The sequence below is a fragment of the Halictus rubicundus genome, unplaced genomic scaffold, assembly GCF_050948215.1.
Source record: "Halictus rubicundus isolate RS-2024b unplaced genomic scaffold, iyHalRubi1_principal scaffold0019, whole genome shotgun sequence".
Lineage (NCBI taxonomy): Eukaryota > Metazoa > Arthropoda > Insecta > Hymenoptera > Halictidae > Halictus > Halictus rubicundus.
Window position 1 is genome coordinate 1,326,801 of NW_027488560.1, and position 6,193 is coordinate 1,332,993.

The window sequence follows — 6,193 nt, forward strand, 5'->3', positions numbered from 1 at the left end:
ATAGGATAGAGGATAGGATAGGATAGAGGATAGGATATAGGATTGGATAGGGTAGAGGATCGGATAGGATAGAGGATTGGATATTATAGAGGATAGGATAGGATAGAGGATAGGATAGGGATAGGATAGGATAGAGAATAGGATAAAATAGAGGATTGGATAGGGGATTGGATAGGATAGAGGATAGGAGACGATGGAGGATAGGATAGGATAGTGTATAGGATAGGATAGAGGATAGGATAGGATTGACCATAGGATAGGATAGAGGATAGGATAGGATAGAGGATATGATAGGATAGAGGATAGGACATAGGATTGTATAGGATAGACGATAGGATAGGATAGAGGATAGAATAGGATAGTGGATAGGATAGAGGATAGTATAGGATATGATAGAGGATAGGATAGGATAGAGGATAGGATATAGGATAGGATAGGATAGAGGATAGGACATAGGATTGGATAGGATAGACGATAGGATAGGATAGAGGATAGAATAGAATAGAGGATAGGATAGAGGATAGGATAGGATAGAGGATAGGATAGGATAGGGGATAGGATAGGATAGAGGATAGGAAAGGATAGAGGATAGAATAGGATAGTGGATAGGACAGGATAGAGCAGAATATAGAGGATAGGATAGGATAGAGGATATGATAGAGAATAGGATAGGATAGAGGATCGGATAGGATAGGATAGAGGATCGGATAGGATAGGATAGAGGATAGGATAGGATAGAGGATTGGATAGGATAGACGATAGGATAGGATAGAGGATAGGATAGATGATAGGATAGGATAGAGGATAGGATAGAGGATTGGATAGGATAGATAATAGGATAGAGGATAGGATAGAGGATAGGATAGAGGATAGGATAGAGGATAGGATAGAGGATAGGATAGAGGATTGGATAGTATAAAGGATAGGAGAGGATAGAGGATAGGATAGGATTGAGGATAGGATAGGATAGCGGATAGGATAGGATAGAGGATAGTATAGGATAGAGGATAGGATAGGATAGAGGATAGGATAGGATAGAGGATATGATAGGATAGAGGATAGGATAGGATAGCGGATAGAATAGGATAGAGGATAGGATCGGATGGGTGATAGGATAGGATAGAGGATAGTATAGGATAGAGAATAGGATAGGATAGAGGATAGGATAGGATAGGGAATAGGATAGGATAGAGGATAGGATATAGGATTGGATAGGGTAGAGGATCGGATAGGGTAGAGGATTGGATAGGATAGAGGATAGGATAGGATAGAGGATAGGATAGGATAGAGGATAGGATAGGATAGAGGATAGGATAGGATAGAGGATAGGATAGGATAGAGGATAGGATAGGATAGAGGATAGGATAGGAGATTGGATAGGATAGAGGATAGAATAGGATAGAGGATAGGATAGGATAGAGGATAGGATAGGATAGAGGATATGATAGGATAGATAATAGGATAGAGGATAGGATTGAGGATAGGATAGAGGATAGGATAGGATAGAGGATAGGATAGGATAGAGGATATGATAGGATAGAAGATAGGATAGGATAGAGGATAGGATAGGATAGAGGATAGGATAGGATAGAGGACAGGAGGCGATAGAGGATAGGATAGGAGAGAGGATAGGATATGATAGATAATAGGATAGGATAGAGGATAGGATAGAGGATAGGATAGAGGATAGGATAGGATAGAGGATAGGATAGGATAGAGGATAGGATAAGATAGAGGATAGGATAGGATAGGATAGAGGATAGGATAGGATAGAGGATAGGAAAAGATAGAGGATAGGAGACGATAGAGGATAGGATAGGAGAGAGGATAGGATAGGATAGATAATAGGATAGGATAGAGGATAGGATAGGATAGAGGATAGGATAGGATGGAGGATAGGATAGGATAGAGGATAGGATAGGATAGAGGATAGGATAGGATAGCGGATAGGATAGGATAGAGGATCGGATAGGATAGAGGATTGGATAGGATAGAGGATATGATAGGATAGGGGATAGGATAGGACAGAGAATAGGATAGGATAGAGGATAGGATAGGGGATTGGGTAGGATAGAGGATATTATAGGAATGAGGATATGATTTGCTAGAGGATACGATATTATAGAGGATAGGATAGGATAGAGGATTGGATAGGATAGAGGATAGGATAGGATAGAGGATAGGATAGGATAGAGAATAGGATAGGATAGAGGATAGGATAGAGGATAGGATAGGATAGAGGATAGGATAGGATAGAGGATAGGATAGGATAGAGAATAGGATATAGGATTGGATAGGGTAGTGGATCGGGTAAGATAGAGGATTGGATAGGATAGAGGATAGGATAGAAGATTGGATAGTATAAAGGATAGGAGAGGATAGAGGATAGGATAGGATTGAGGATAGGATAGGATAGCGGTTAGGATAGGATAGAGGATAGGATAGGATAGAGGATAGGATAGGATAGAGGATAGGATAGGATAGAGGATATGATAGGATAGAAGATAGGATAGGATAGAGGATAGGACAGGATAGACGATAGGATAGGATAGAGGATAGGATAGAAGATTGGATAGTATAAAGGATAGGAGAGGATAGAGGATAGGATAGGATTGAGGATAGGATAATATAGCGGATAGGACAGGATAGAGGATAGGATAGGATAGAGGATAGGATAGGATAGAGGATAGGATAGGATAGAGGATAGGATAGGATAGAGGATAGGATAGGATAGAGGATAGGACATAGGATTGGATAGGATAGACGATAGGACAGGATAGAGGATAGAATAGGATAGAGGATAGGATAGAGGATAGGATAGGTTAGAGGATAGGATAGGATAGGGGACGCGATAGGATAGAGGATAGGATAAAGGATAGGATAGGATAGAGGATAGGATAGGATAGAGGATAGGATAGGATAGAGGATTGGATAGGATAGACGATAGGATAGGATAGAGGATAGGATAGGATAGAGGATAGGATATAGGATTGGATAGGGTAGAGGATCGGATAGGATAGAGGATTGGATATTATAGAGGATAGGATAGGATAGAGGATAGGATAGGGATAGGATAGGATAGAGAATAGGATAGGATAGAGGATTGGATAGGGGATTGGATAGGATAGAGGATAGGAGACGATGGAGGATAGGATAGGATAGTGTATAGGATAGGATAGAGGATAGGATAGGATTGACCATAGGATAGGATAGAGGATAGGATAGGATAGAGGATATGATAGGATAGAGGATAGGACATAGGATTGTATAGGATAGACGATAGGATAGGATAGAGGATAGAATAGGATAGTGGATAGGATAGAGGATAGTATAGGATATGATAGAGGATAGGATAGGATAGAGGATAGGATATAGGATTGGATAGGGTAGAGGATCGTATAGGATAGAGGATTGGATAGGATAGAGGATAGGATAGGATAGAGGATAGGATAGGATAGAGGATAGGACATAGGATTGGATAGGATAGACGATAGGATAGGATAGAGGATAGAATAGGATAGAGGATAGGATAGGATAGAGGATAGGATAGGATAGGAGATTGGATAGGATAGAGGATAGGAAAGGATAGAGGATAGGATAGGATTGAGGATAGGATAGGATAGAGGATAGGATAGGATAGAGGATAGGATATAGGATTGGATAGGGTAGAGGATCGGATAGGATAGAGGATTGGATAGGATAGAGGATAGGATAGGATACAGGATAGGACATAGGATTGGATAGGATAGGCGATATGATAGGATAGAGGATAGAATAGAATAGAGGATAGGATAGAGGATAGGATAGGATAGAGGATAGGATAGGATAGGGGATAGGATAGGATAGAGGATAGGACATAGGATTGGATAGGGTGGAGGATCGGATAGGATAGAGGATTGGATAGGATAGAGGATAGGATAGGATAGAGGATAGGACATAGGATTGGATAGGATAGACGATAGGATAGGATAGAGGATAGAATAGAATAGAGGATAGGATAGAGGATAGGATAGGATAGAGGATAGGATAGGATAGGGGATAGGATAGGATAGATGATAGGAAAGGATAGAGGATAGGATAGGATAGTGGATAGGACAGGATAGAGCAGAATATAGAGGATAGGATAGGATAGAGGATATGATAGAGAATAGGATAGGATAGAGGATCGGATAGGATAGGATAGAGGATCGGATAGGATAGGATAGAGGATAGGATAGGATAGAGGATTGGATAGGATAGACGATAGGATAGGATAGAGGATAGGATAGATGATAGGATAGGATAGAGGATAGGATAGAGGATTGGATAGGATAGATAATAGGATAGAGGATAGGATAGAGGATAGGATAGAGGATAGGATAGAGGATAGGATAGAGGATAGGATAGAGGATTGGATAGTATAAAGGATAGGAGAGGATAGAGGATAGGATAGGATTGAGGATAGGATAGGATAGCGGATAGGATAGGATAGAGGATAGTATAGGATAGAGGATAGGATAGGATAGAGGATAGGATAGGATAGAGGATATGATAGGATAGAGGATAGGATAGGATAGCGGATAGAATAGGATAGAGGATAGGATCGGATGGGTGATAGGATAGGATAGAGGATAGTATAGGATAGAGAATAGGATAGGATAGAGGATAGGATAGGATAGGGAATAGGATAGGATAGAGGATAGGATATAGGATTGGATAGGGTAGAGGATCGGATAGGGTAGAGGATTGGATAGGATAGAGGATAGGATAGGATAGAGGATAGGATAGGATAGAGGATAGGATAGGATAGAGGATAGGATAGGATAGAGGATAGGATAGGATAGAGGATAGGATAGGATAGAGGATAGGATAGGAGATTGGATAGGATAGAGGATAGGATAGGATAGAGGATAGGATAGGATAGAGGATATGATAGGATAGATAATAGGATAGAGGATAGGATTGAGGATAGGATAGAGGATAGGATAGGATAGAGGATATGATAGGATAGAAGATAGGATAGGATAGAGGATAGGATAGGATAGAGGATAGGATAGGATAGAGGACAGGAGGCGATAGAGGATAGGATAGGAGAGAGGATAGGATATGATAGATAATAGGATAGGATAGAGGATAGGATAGAGGATAGGATAGAGGATAGGATAGGATAGAGGATAGGATAGGATAGAGGATAGGATAAGATAGAGGATAGGATAGGATAGGATAGAGGATAGGATAGGATAGAGGATAGGAAAAGATAGAGGATAGGAGACGATAGAGGATAGGATAGGAGAGAGGATAGGATAGGATAGATAATAGGATAGGATAGAGGATAGGATAGGATAGAGGATAGGATAGGATAGAGGATAGGATAGGATAGAGGATAGGATAGGATAGAGGATAGGATAGGATAGCGGATACGATATTATAGAGGATAGGATAGGATAGAGGATTGGATAGGATAGAGGATAGGATAGGATAGAGGATAGGATAGGATAGAGAATAGGATAGGATAGAGGATAGGATAGAGGATAGGATAGGATAGAGGATAGGATAGGATAGAGGATAGGATAGGATAGAGGATAGGATAGGATAGAGAATAGGATATAGGATTGGATAGGGTAGTGGATCGGGTAAGATAGAGGATTGGATAGGATAGAGGATAGGATAGAAGATTGGATAGTATAAAGGATAGGAGAGGATAGAGGATAGGATAGGATAGAGGATAGGATAGGATAGAGGATAGGATAGGATAGAGGATATGATAGGATAGAAGATAGGATAGGATAGAGGATAGGACAGGATAGAGGATAGGATAGGATAGAGGATAGGATAGAAGATTGGATAGTATAAAGGATAGGAGAGGATAGAGGATAGGATAGGATTGAGGATAGGATAATATAGCGGATAGGACAGGATAGAGGATAGGATAGGATAGAGGATAGGATAGGATAGAGGATAGGATAGGATAGAGGATAGGATAGGATAGAGGATATGATAGGATAGAAGATAGGATAGGATAGAGGATAGGACAGGATAGAGGATAGGATAGGATAGAGGATAGGATAGAAGATAGGATAGAGGATAGGATAGGATAGAGGACAGGAGACGATAGAGGATAGGATAGGAGAGAGGATAGGATAGGATAGATAATAGGATAGGATAGAGGATAGGATAGGATAGAGGATAGGATATAGGATTGGATAGGGTAGAG